The sequence below is a fragment of the Cololabis saira genome, chromosome 3, assembly GCF_033807715.1.
Source record: "Cololabis saira isolate AMF1-May2022 chromosome 3, fColSai1.1, whole genome shotgun sequence".
NCBI lineage: Eukaryota > Metazoa > Chordata > Actinopteri > Beloniformes > Belonidae > Cololabis > Cololabis saira.
Window position 1 is genome coordinate 51,903,464 of NC_084589.1, and position 13,808 is coordinate 51,917,271.

The window sequence follows — 13,808 nt, forward strand, 5'->3', positions numbered from 1 at the left end:
CGTCTCTCCAGTGTTAGCGTCGCTCCATTGGCTACCTGTAAAATTCAGAATTCAATTTAAAATTTTATTACTTGCATATAAAGCCCAAAACGGCTTAGCTCCGCAGTATTTACAAGATTTGATAGTGCCTTATGTTCCTGGCCGAGCTCTCCGCTCCCAGGGTGCAGGTTTACTCGTAGTTCCTAGAGTATCTAAATGTAGATTTGGAGGGCGGGCGTTCTGCTATCAGGCACCATTACTTTGGAACCAACTTCCAATCTGGGTTAAGGAGGCTGACACCACCTCCACCTTTAAAACTAAACTTAAAACCTTTCTGTTTAGTAAAGCTTATAGTTAGTGTTAAGTAAACCTCTAGCTGGTGTTGGTAAATCTCTAGGTAGTGTAAACTTTAGTGTGTTAGAGTCAGTAGTCATTGTCGCAGCTATAGAACAAAACTATAATAGTTAGTCTCAAATATAGCTTCGCGGTAGATATGCTGCTATAGGCTTATGCTGCAGGGGGGCACCGACATGATCCGCTGGGCGGTGCCTCTCACCCTTCTTCTCCTCTCCTTTTCCCTGCCTCTCTTCTCCATTACCATTTTTATTTATTATAAATATCTCATAGCTATCATTTTTGTCCATTGTTCCTGTAGTTTCTTGTGCCGGCCCCCCTTTTTTCTCTTTTGTGTATGTTTGCAGGCCGGAGCCTCAGGAGCTGCGTTCTGGCCTGTGTTCCCGGCCCTCCCCCCCCTCTGGTCATCCCATTGCTTCTTCCACCTGCCTACGTGGATGTCTGCTGTTGCTGCTTCCGCCTGCCTGCACCCCCCCCCCCTCTGGTCATCCCGCTGCTGCTTCCACATGACTGTTGTGTGCTGCTGATGCCCCCCCCCCCCTCTGGTCATCCCGCTTCTGCTTCCACATGACTGTTGTGTGCTGCTGACGCCCCCCCCCCCCCCACCTCTGGTCATCCCGCTGCTGCTTCCACCTGCCTGCTGTGTGCTGTCGACGTCCCTGACTCCCCCAGTCTGGCCTTCGGCAGGAGGGTCCCCCCTTATGAGCCTGGTCCTGCTCAAGGTTTCTTCCCTCCTAAAGGGGAGTTTTTCCTTGCCACTGTTTGGCTTAAGGCTTTTCTCCCACTAAGGGAGTTTTTACCTGCCATTGTTTATATAATAATTGCTCGGGGGTTTATGTTTATGTTTATGTTTATGTTTATGTTTATGTTCATGTTCTGGATCTCTGGAAAGCGTCTAGAGACAACATCTGTTGTATTAGACGCTATATAAATAAAATTGAATTGAAAAACTCTATAGCAGCGTAACTCTATAGCAGCGTAACTATAGCAGCGTAACTATAGCAGCGTAACTATAGCAGCGTAACTCTGTAGCAGCGTAGTTCTATAGCAGCGTAACTCTATAGCAGCGTAGCTCTATAGCAGCATAACTATAGCAGCGTAACTCTATTGCAGCGTAACTATAGCAGCGTAGCTCTATAGCAGCGTAACTCTATAGCAGCGTAACTCTATAGCAGCGTAACTATAGCAGCGTAGCTCTATAGCAGCGTAACTATAGCAGCGTAGCTCTATAGCAGCGTAACTCTATAGCAGCGTAGCTCTATAGCAGCGTAACTATAGCAGCGTAACTCTGTAGCAGCGTAGCTCTGTAGCAGCGTAGCTCTATAGCAGCGTAACTCTATAGCAGCGTAACTATAGCAGCGTAGCTCTATTGCAGCGTAACTATAGCAGCGTAGCTCTATAGCAGCGTAACTATAGCAGCGTAGCTCTATAGCAGCGTAACTATAGCAGCGTAACTATAGCAGTGTAGCTCTATAGCAGCGTTACTCTATAGCGGCGTAACTCTGTAGCAGCGTAACTATAGCAGCGTAACTATAGCAGCGTAACTATAGCAGTGTAGCTCTATAACAGCGTAACTCTATAGCAGCATAACTCTGTAGCAGCGTAACTCTATAGCAGCGTAACTATAGCAGCGTAGCTCTATAGCAGTGTAACTCTATAGCAGCGTAACTGTATAGCAGCGTAGCTCTGTAGCAGCGTAACTATAGCAGCGTAACTATAGCAGCGTAGCTCTATAGCAGCGTAGCTCTATAGCAGCGTAACTATAGCAGCGTAGCTCTATAGCAGCGTAGCTCTATACCAGCGTAACTATAGCAGCGTAGCTCTATAGCAGCGTAACTATAGCAGCGTAACTCTGTAGCAGCGTAACTATAGCAGCGTAACTCTATAGCAGCGTAGCTCTATAGCAGTGTAGCTCTATAGCAGCGTAACTCTATAGCAGCGTAACTCTGTAGCAGCGTAGCTCTATAGCAGCGTAGCTCTGTAGCAGCTCTGTAGCAGCTCGGTAGCTCTGTAACAGGTGTATTTAGGATGAACATCTATTTCAGACAAGCTGCTCGAGTCTGAACCTGCAGCTGCAGCTACGACTACTGACCCAAACTAGTTACACTAACTAGAGGTTTTACTAAACTAAAACAAAGTTATTGTCAGTAAACCTCTAGTCAGTTTGTAGTAAACCTCTAGTTAGTGTTTAGTAAACCTCTAGTTAGTGTTAGTAAACCTCTAGTTACTGTTTAGTAAACCTCTAATTAGTGTTTGGTAAACCTCTAGTTAGTGTTTAGTAAATCTCTAGTTAGTGTTAGTAAACCTAACTAGATTTTTGCTAAACACTAACTAGAGGTTTACTAACACTAACTAGAGGTTTACTAACACTAACTAGAGGTTTATTAAACACTAACTAGAGGCCTAGTGTGTTAGTTTAGTGTTAGTGTTAAGTATTAGTTAGCGTTAGTTTAGTACTAGTTTTAGTTAGTGTTAGTTTAGTGTTAGTTTAGTATTCGTTTTAGTTAGTGTTAGTTTAGTGTTAGTGTTAAGTATTAGTTAGCGTTAGTTTAGTATTAGTTTTAGTTAGTGTTAGTTTAGTGTTAGATAGTGTTAGTTTAGTGTTAGTTTAGTATTAGTTTTAGTTAGTGTTAGTTTAGTGTTAGTGTTAAGTATTAGTTAGCGTTAGTTTAGTACTAGTTATAGTTAGTGTTAGTTTAGTGTTAGATAGTGTTAGTTTAGTGTTAGTTAGTGTTAGTTTAGTATTAGTTTTAGTTAGTGTTAGTTTAGTGTTAGTGTTAAGTATTAGTTAGTGTTAGTTTAGTACTAGTTATAGTTAGTGTTAGTTTAGTGTTAGTGTTAAGTATTAGTTAGTGTTAGTTTAGTGTTAAGTATTAGTTAGCGTTAGTTTAGTATTAGTTTTAGTTAGCGTTAGTTTAGTGTTAGATAGTGTTAGTTTAGTGTTAGTTAGTGTTAGTTTAGTATTAGTTTTAGTTAGTGTTAGTTTAGTGTTAGATAGTGTTAGTTTAGTGTTAGTTAGTGTTAGTTTAGTATTAGTCTTAGTTACTGTTAGTTTTAAGTATTAGTTAGCGTTAGTTTAGTATTAGTTTTAGTTAGTGTTAGTTTAGTGTTAGATAGTTTTAGTTTAGTGTTAGTTAGTGTTAGTTTAGTATTAGTTTTAGTTAGTGTTAGTTAGTGTTAGGTAGAGTCAGTGTGATCAGTCCACCACAGGGACACACAGAGATACAACCGCACACTTTTACACTTGATTCAGAATCACCGGTTGACCTGAAGTCCACGTTGTTGGAAACCTCTAGTTATTTAATAAACCTCTAGTTAGTTTAGTAAACCTCTAGTTAGTGTTAGTAAACCACTATTTAGTTTAGTAAACCTCTAGTTATTTAATAAACCTCTAATTAGTTTAGTAAACCTCTAGTTATTTAATAAACCTCTAGCTATTTAATAAACCTCTAGTTAGTTTAGTAAACCTCTAGTGATTTAATAAACCTCTAGTTATTTAATAAACCTCTAGTTAGTGTTAGTAAACCTCTAGTTAGTGTTAGTAAACCTCTAGTTAGCGTTTAGTATACCTCTAGTTAGTGTTAGTAAACCTCTAGTTATTTAATAAACCTCTAGTTAGTTTAGTAAACCTCTAGTTAATGTTAGTAAACCTCTAGTTAGTGTTTAGTAAATCTCTAGTTAGTGTTAGCAAACCTCTAGTTAGTGTTTAGTAAACCTCTAGTTAGTATTAGTAAACCTCTAGTTAGTGTTTAGTAAACCTCTAGTTAGTGTTAGTAAACCTCTAGTTAGTGTTTAGTAAACCTCTAGTTAGTGTTAGTAAACCTCTAGTTAGTTTTAGTAAACCTCTAGTTAGTGTCAGTAAACCTCTAGTTATTGGTTAGTAAACCTCGAGTTAGTGTTAGTAAACCTCTACTTAGTGTTTAGTAAACCTCTAGTTAGTGTTAATTAGGGTTGCAAAATTCCGGGAATTTTCAAAGTTGGAAACTTTCCATGGGAATTAACGGGAATATATGGGAATTAACAGGAATATATGGGAATTAACGGGAATTAACGGGAATAAATAAGAAATTTACAGAATTGAAGGTTGGCCCTTAACAGGGAACTTAAATATAGTTGGGGGAAATATATTGTAGCATAGTCTTGGCTAAAACAACCAGATTTAATGCAAGTACACTCCTCAATCACATGCACACAGCACATTGCTTACTGCAGGGCTATTGAGGCCACGCCCCCTACAGGCACTGTGCATTCCTCCATCACATGCACAGGTGATTTCTTGAAGCCTGGAGGCCACACATTTGAGCTCAAAGCACAAGACTATTGAAGCCACACATTTGAGCCCACGGACCTTATAAAGTCAAGTAAGTTTTGATAATATTATGGGGTAAATATATTTGATCTATAATGGTATTAATGTTTAACTTGCAAATATTAAATAAAAATGTATTAACACAGTAGCTAGCTAGCTGGTAAGTTAGGTGCTAAATGAAAGCTATTTTTCATTTCATTGACCATTTAAGAGGCTAGCTTATTATGGTGGTAGCTACCTCAAATTGATGCTGTTTTTTCTGACTCCAGCAAGACGGTTTTCTGTAACCATTCAAGAATTTATACATCAATTGACAAAATAAATATTTACATTTATGTTTGGATATGATAGAGTTTGTTTAAATTACCCCCAATTTCCAGTTAATTCCCAATAATTCCCATAAATTCCCATAATTCCCATAAATTCCCATGGAAAGTTTCCAATTTGGAATATTTCCAAAATTCCCCAGCTTAACTTCCCATGGAAAGTTTCCGGAAATTTACCGGAAATTTTCCACCCCTTTGCAACCCTAGTGTTAATAAACCTCTAGTTAGTGTTTAGTAAACCTCTAGTTAGTGTTAAGTAAACCTCTAGTTAGTGTTAATAAACCTCTAGTTAGTGGTTAGTAAACCTCTAGTTAGTGTTAGTAAACCTCTAGGTAGTGTTAGTAAACCTCTAGTTAGTGTTCAGTAAACCTCTAGTTAGTGTTTAGTAAAACTCTAGTTAGTGTTTAACCTCTAGTTAGTGTTAGTAAACCTCTAGTTAGTGTTTAATAAACCTCTAGTTAGTGTTTAGTAAACCTCTAGTTAGTGTTAATAAACCTCTAGTTAGTGGTTAGTAAACCTCTAGTTAGTGTTAGTAAACCTCTATTTAGTGTTTAGTAAACCTCTAGTTAGTGTTAGTAAACCTCTAGTTAGTGTTAGTAAACCTCTATTTAGTGTTTAGTAAACCTCTAGTTAGTGTTAGTAAAACTCTAGTTAGTGTTTAACCTCTAGTTAGTGTTAGTAAACCTCTAGTTAGTGTTTAATAAACCTCTAGTTAGTGTTTAGTAAACCTCTAGTTAGTGTTAGTAAACCTCTATTTAGTGTTTAGTAAACCTCTAGTTAGTGTTAGTAAACCTCTAGTTAGTGTTAGTAAACCTCTATTTAGTGTTTAGTAAACCTCTAGTTAGTGTTAGTAAACCTCTATTTAGTGTTTAGTAAAGCCGGGACCGAGTCCAGCAGACCCCAATGATCCTGAACTTGATGTTCGATGGATGATGGATGGATGATGGATGATTGATGGATGATGGATGGATGGATGATGGATGGATAGATTGATGGATGATGGATGATGGATGGATGATGGATGGATGGATCATGGATTGATGGATGATGGATGGATGATGGATGATGGATGGATGATGGATGATGGATGGATGATGGATGATGGATGGATGGATGGATGGATGGATGATGGATGGATGGATGATGGATGGATGATGGATGGATGGATGGATGATGGATGGATGGATCATGGATTGATGGATGATGGATGGATGATGGATTGATGATGGATGATTGATGGATGATTGATGGATGATGGATGATTGATGATTGATGGATGGATGGATGATGCATGATGGATTCATTGATGTATGATGGATGATTGATGGATGATTGATGGATCATGGATGGATGATGGATCATGGATGGATGATTGATGGATCATGGATGGATGATTGATGGATGATGGATGGATCATGGATGGATGATTGATGGATGATTGATGGATCATGGATGGATCATGGATGATTGATGGATGATTGATGGATCATGGATGGATCATGGATGGATCATGGATGATTGATGGATCATGGATGGATCATGGATGATTGATGGATGATGGATGGATCATGGATGGATGATTGATGGATGATGGATGGATGTAGTTCTGTAACATCATGGACTTTAATTTGAATTTCTCCTGATACACTTCAGAGTCAAATTGGAGGATTGCCAATGTGGAGTCTTCATGGTGCCAGATCGTTATTATTCACCCTACCAGAACTCTGTATGGAGTAACTGGTCCAATGATCCTGCTCCAAACTTCAGGAAAGAATCAGGACCTCCAGGAAGAAGGTACGATGATTAAAACTGTTGGATACCACATCAAATCCAGTCTGTCTGTCAGTTTTTAGATGTAAAAAAAAACTGTCACTCTCTACACAGGTTCTAGTTCTAGTCTCTTCAGGTTCTAGTTCTAGTCTCCGCAGGTTCTAGTTCTAGTCTCTACAGGTTCTAGTTCTAGTCTCTACAGGTTCTAGTTTCTTCAGGTTCTAGTTCTAGTCTCTACAGGTTCTAGTTCTAGTCTCTACAGGTTCTAGTTCTAGTCTCTACAGGTTCTAGTTCTAGTCTCTACAGGTTCTAGTTCTAGTCTCTACAGGTTCTAGTTCTAGTCTCTACACAGGTTCTAGTTCTAGTCTCTACAGGTTCTAGTTCTAGTCTCTACACAGGTTCTAGTTCTAGTCTCTACAGGTTCTAGTTCTAGTCTCTACATGTTCTAGTTCTAGTCTCTACACAGGTTCTAGTTCTAGTCTCTACAGGTTCTAGTTCTAGTCTCTACAGGTTCTATTTCTAGTCTCTACAGGTTCTAGTTCTAGTCTCTACAGGTTCTAGTTCTAGTTTACTAAACATTAACTAGAGGTTTACTAAACACTAACTAGAGGTTTATTAAACACTAACTAGAGGTTTACTAACACTAACTAGAGGTTTATTAAACATTAACCGGGAGGTTTACTAACAGTAACTAGAAGTTTACTAAGCACTAACTAGAGGTTTACTAAACACTAACTAGAGGTTTACTAAACACTAACTGGGAGGTTTACTAAACACTAACTAGAGGTTTACTAAACACTAACTGGGAGGTTTACTAACAGTAACTAGAGGTTTACTAAGCACTAACTAGAGGGTTACTAAACACTAACTAGAGGTTTACTAAGCACTAACTAGAGGTTTATTGAACACTAACTAGAGGTTTACTAACACTAACTAGATGTTTACTAAACTAACTAGAGGTTTACTAAACAATAACTAGAGGTTTACTAACACTAACTAGAGGTTTACTAAACACTAACTAGAGGTTTACTAAACACTAACTAGAGGTTTACTAAACACTAACTGGGAGGTTTACTAACAGTAACTAGATATTTGCTAAACACTAACTAGAGGTTTACTAACACTAACTAGAGGTTTACTAACACTAACTAGAGGTTTATTAAACACTAACTAGAGGCCTAGTGTGTTAGTTTAGTGTTAGTGTTAAGTATTAGTTAGCGTTAGTTTAGTACTAGTTTTAGTTAGTGTTAGTTTAGTGTTAGTTAGTGTTAGTTTAGTATTCGTTTTAGTTAGTGTTAGTTTAGTGTTAGTGTTAAGTATTAGTTAGCGTTAGTTTAGTGTTAGTTTTAGTTAGTGTTAGTTTAGTATTAGTTTTAGTTAGTGTTAGTTTAGTGTTAGATAGTGTTAGTTTAGTGTTAGTTAGTGTTAGTTTAGTATTAGTTTTAGTTAGTGTTAGTTTAGTGTTAGTGTTAAGTATTAGTTAGCGTTAGTTTAGTACTAGTTATAGTTAGTGTTAGTTTAGTGTTAGATAGTGTTAGTTTAGTGTTAGTTAGTGTTAGTTTAGTATTAGTTTTTGTTAGTGTTAGTTTAGTGTTAGTGTTAAGTATTAGTTGGTGTTAGTTTAGTACTAGTTATAGTTAGTGTTAGTTTAGTGTTAGTGTTAAGTATTAGTTAGTGTTAGTTTAGTGTTAAGTATTAGTTAGCGTTAGTTTAGTATTAGTTTTAGTTAGTGTTAGTTTAGTGTTAGTTTTAGTTAGTGTTAGTTTTAAGTATTAGTTAGCGTTAGTTTAGTATTAGTTTTAGTTAGTGTTAGTTTAGTGTTAGATAGTATTAGTTTAGTGTTAGTTAGTGTTAGTTTAGTATTAGTTTTAGTTAGTGTTAGTTAGTGTTAGTTAGTGTTAGGTAGTGTTAGTGTGATCAGTCCACCACAGGGACACACAGAGATACAACCGCACACTTTTACACTTGATTCAGAATCACCGGTTGACCTGAAGTCCACGTTGTTGGAAACCTCTAGTTATTTAATAAACCTCTAGTTAGTTTAGTAAACCTCTAGTTAGTGTTAGTAAACCACTATTTAGTTTAGTAAACCTCTAGTTATTTAATAAACCTCTAATTAGTTTAGTAAACCTCTAGTTATTTAATAAACCTCTAGCTATTTAATAAACCTCTAGTTAGTTTAGTAAACTTCTAGTTAGTGTTAGTAAACCACTAGTTAGTTTAGTAAACCTCTAGTTATTGTTTAGTAAACCTGTAGTTATTTAATAAACCTGTAGTTAGTTTAGTAAACCTCTAGTTATTTAATAAACCTCTAGTTAGTTTAGTAAACCTCTAGTTAGTGTTAGTAAACCTCTAGTTAGTGTTAGTAAACCTCTAGTTAGCGTTTAGTGTACCTCTAGTTAGTGTTAGTAAACCTCTAGTTATTTAATAAACCTCTAGTTAGTTTAGTAAACCTCTAGTTAGTGTTAGCAAACCTCTAGTTAGTGTTTAGTAAACCTCTAGTTAGTGTTAGTAAACCTCTAGTTAGTGTTTAGTAAACCTCTAGTTAGTGTTAGTAAACCTCTAGTTAGTGTTTAGTAAACCTCTAGTTAGTGTTAGTAAACCTCTAGTTAGTGTTTAGTAAACCTCTAGTTAGTGTTAGTAAACCTCTAGTTAGTGTTTAGTAAACCTCTAGTTAGTGTTAGTAAACCTCTAGTTAGTGTTTAGTAAACCTCTAGTTAGTGTTAGTAAACCTCTAGTTAGTGTTTAATAAACCTCGAGTTAGTGTTAGTAAACCTCTACTTAGTGTTTAGTAAACCTCTAGTTAGTGTTAATTAGGGTTGCAAAATTCCGGGAATTTTCAAAGTTGGAAACTTTCCATGGGAATTAACGGGAATATATGGGAATTAACAGGAATATATGGGAATTAACGGGAATAAATAAGAAATTTACAGAATTGAAGGTTGGCCCTTAACAGGGAACTTAAATATAGTTGGGGGAAATATATTGTAGCATAGTCTTGGCTAAAACAACCAGATTTAATGCAAGTACACTCCTCAATCACATGCACACAGCACATTGCTTACTGCAGGGCTATTGAGGCCACGCCCCCTACAGGCACTGTGCATTCCTCCATCACATGCACAGGTGATTTCTTGAAGCCTGGAGGCCACACATTTGAGCTCAAAGCACAAGACTATTGAAGCCACACATTTGAGCCCACGGACTATATAAAGTCAAGTAAGTTTTGATAATATTATGGGGTAAATATATTTGATCTATAATGGTATTAATGTTTAACTTGCAAATATTAAATAAAAATGTATTAACACAGTAGCTAGCTAGCTTGTAAGTTAGGTGCTAAATGAAAGCTATTTTTCATTTCATTGACCATTTAAGAGGCTAGCTTATTATGGTGGTAGCTACTTCAAATTGCTGTTTTTTCTGACTCCAGCAAGACGGTTTTCTGTAACCATTCAAGAATTTATACATCAATTGACAAAATAAATATTTACATTTATGTTTGGATATGATAGAGTTTGTTTAAATTACCCCCAATTTCCAGTCAATTCCCAATAATTCCCATAAATTCCCATAATTCCCATAAATTCCCATGGAAAGTTTCCAATTTGGAATATTTCCAAAATTCCCCAGCTTAACTTCCCATGGAAAGTTTCCGGAAAGTTTCCGGAAATTTACCGGAAATTTTCCACCCCTTTGCAAATTTTCCACCCCTTTTAATAAACCTCTAGTTAGTGGTTAGTAAACCTCTAGTTAGTGTTAGTAAACCTCTATTTAGTGTTTAGTAAACCTCTAGTTAGTGTTAGTAAACCTCTATTTAGTGTTTAGTAAAGCCGGGACCGAGTCCAGCAGACCCCAATGATCCTGAACTTGATGTTCGATGGATGATGGATGGATGATGGATGATTGATGGATGATGGATGGATGGATGATGGATGGATGGATGATGGATGGATGGATTGATTGATTATGGATGGATGATGGATGGATGTATGGATGATGGATGATGGATGGATGATGGATGATGGATGGATGATGGATGATGGATGGATGATGGATGGATGGATGATGGATGGATGATGGATGATGGATGGATGGATGATGGATGGATGGATGATGGATGGATGATGGATGATTGATGGATGATTGATGGATGATGGATGATTGATGGATGGATCATGGATGGATGGATGGATGATGCATGATGGATTCATTGATGTATGATGGATGATTGATGGATCATGGATGGATGATTGATGGATCATGGATGGATCATGGATGGATGATTGATGGATGATTGATGGATCATGGATGATTGATGGATGATTGATGGATCATGGATGGATCATGGATGATTGATGGATGATTGATGGATGATTGATGGATCATGGATGGATCATGGATGATTGATGGATCATGGATGGATCATGGATGATTGATGGATGATGGATGGATCATGGATGGATGATTGATGGATGATGGATGGATGTAGTTCTGTAACATCATGGACTTTAATTTGAATTTCTCCTGATACACTTCAGAGTCAAATTGGAGGATTGCCAATGTGGAGTCTTCATGGTGCCAGATCGTTATTATTCACCCTACCAGAACTCTGTATGGAGTAACTGGTCCAATGATCCTGCTCCAAACTTCAGGAAAGAATCAGGACCTCCAGGAAGAAGGTACGATGATTAAAACTGTTGGATACCACATCAAATCCAGTCTGTCTGTCAGTTTTTAGATGTAAAAAAAAACTGTCACTCTCTACACAGGTTCTAGTTCTAGTCTCTTCAGGTTCTAGTTCTAGTCTCTACACAGGTTCTAGTTCTAGTCTCCGCAGGTTCTAGTTCTAGTCTCTACAGGTTCTAGTTCTAGTCTCTTCAGGTTCTAGTTCTAGTCTCTACACAGGTTCTAGTTCTAGTCTCTACAGGTTCTAGTTCTAGTCTCTACACAGGTTCTAGTTCTAGTTTCTACACAGGCTCTAGTTCTAGTCTCCGCAGGTTCTAGTTCTAGTCTCTACACAGGTTCTAGTTCTAGTCTCCGCAGGTTCTAGTTCTAGTCTCTACAGGTGCTAGTTCTAGTCTCTATACAGGTTCTAGTTCTAGTTTACTAAACATTAACTAGAGGTTTACTAAACACTAACTAGAGGTTTACTAACACTAACTAGAGGTTTACTAACACTAACTAGAGGTTTACTAACACTAACTAGAGGTGTACTAACACTAACTAGATGTTTACTAAACTAACTAGAGGTTTACTAAACACTAACTAGAGGTTTATTAAGCACTAACTAGAGGCATAGTGTGTTAGTGTAGTGTTAGTGTTAAGTATTAGTGTTAGTTTAGTATTAGTTTTAGTTAGCGTTAGCTTAGTGTGAGTTAATGTTAATTTAGTATTAGTTTTAGTTAATGTTAGTTTAGTGTTAGTTAGTGTTAGTTTGGTGTTAGATAATGTTAATTTAGTATTAGTTTTAGTTAGTGTTAGTTTAGTATTAGTTTTAGTTACTGTTAGTTTAGTGTTAGTTTAGTGTTAGTTAGTGTTAGTTTAGTATTAGTTTTAGTTAGTGTTAGTTAGTGTTAGTTTAACATTAGTTAGTCTTAGTTTAGTATTAGTTTTAGTTTAGTGTTAGTTTTAAGTATTAGTTAGCGTTAGTTTAGTATTAGTTTTAGTTAGTGTTAGTTTAGTGTTAGATAGTATTAGTTTAGTGTTAGTTAGTGTTAGTTTAGTATTAGTTTTAGTTAGTGTTAGTTAGTGTTAGGTAGTGTTAGTGTGATCAGTCCACCACAGGGACACACAGAGATACAACCGCACACTTTTACACTTGATTCAGAATCACCGGTTGACCTGAAGTCCACGTTGTTGGAAACCTCTAGTTATTTAATAAACCTCTAGTTAGTTTAGTAAACCTCTAGTTATTTAATAAACCTCTAGTTATTTAATAAACCTCTAGTTAGTTTAGTAAACCTCTAGTTATTTAATAAACCTCTAGTTAGTTTAGTAAACCTCTAGTTAGTGTTTAGTAAACCTCTAGTTATTTAATAAACCTCTAGTTATTTAATAAACCTCTAGTTAGTTTAGTAAACCTCTAGTTAGTGTTAGTAAACCGCTAGTTAGTTTAGTAAACCTCTAGTTATTTAATAAACCTCTAGTTAGTTTAGTAAACCTCTAGTTAGTGTTAATACACCTCTAGTTAGTTTAGTAAACCTTTACTCATTGTTTAGTAAACCTTTAGTTATTTAATAAACCTCTAGTTAGTTTAGTAAACCACTAGTTAGTTTAGTAAACCTCTAGTCATTGTTTAGTAAACCTCTAGTTAGTTTAGTAAACCTCTAGTTAGTTTAGTAAACCTCTAGTCATTGTTTAGTAATCCTCTAGTTATTTAATAAACCTCTAGTTAGTGTTAGTAAAGATCTAGGTAGTGTTAGTAAACCTCTAGTTAGTTTAGTAAACCTCTAGTCATTGTTTAGTAAACCTCTAGTTATTTAATAAACATTTAGTTAGTTTAGTAAACTTCTAGTTAGTGTTAATAAACATCTAGTTAATGTTTTCTAAACATCTAGTTAGTGTTAATAAACCTCTAGTTACTGTTAGTAAGCTTCTAGTTAGTGTTAGTAAAGCTCTAGTTAGTGTTAGTAAACGTCTAGTTAGTATTAGTAAACCTCTAGTTAGTGTTCAGTAAACCTCTAGTTAGTGATTAGTAAACCTCTAGTTAGTGTCAGTAAAACTCTAGTTAGTGTTTAGGAAACCTCTAGTTAGTGTTAGTAAACCTCTAGTTAGTGTTTAGTAAAGCTCTAGTTAGTCTCAGTAAACCTCTAGTTATTGTTTGTAAACCCCTAGTTAGTGTTAGTAAACCTCTAGTTAGTTTTAGTAAACCCCTAGTTAGTGTTTAGTAAAGCCGGGACCGAGTCCAACAGACCCCAATGATCCTGAACACAATGTTCAATGGATGATGGATGGATCATGGATGGATGATTGATGGATCATGGATGGATGATGGATCATGGATGGATGATTGATGGATCATGGATGGATGATGGATCATGGATGGATGATTGATGGATCATGGATGG

At 36.4% G+C, this 13,808-nt stretch overlaps 1 protein-coding gene across 3 annotated transcripts in view; it reads left to right on the forward strand.

The window, feature by feature from the left end:
- The window catches only part of LOC133440508 (uncharacterized), a 46,710-nt gene that overhangs the window by 12,992 nt on the left and 19,910 nt on the right, over window positions 1–13,808 (forward strand). For 2 of the 3 annotated variants that reach the window (XM_061717778.1, XM_061717779.1), the window contains exons 3-4: window positions 6,622–6,762; window positions 11,280–11,420. The gene's annotated coding sequence lies outside the window, so the exon portion shown is untranslated. Of the gene's footprint in view, window positions 1–6,621; window positions 6,763–11,279; window positions 11,421–13,808 lie in introns of those variants that run through there. The other variant, XM_061717780.1, reaches the window with a different exon arrangement.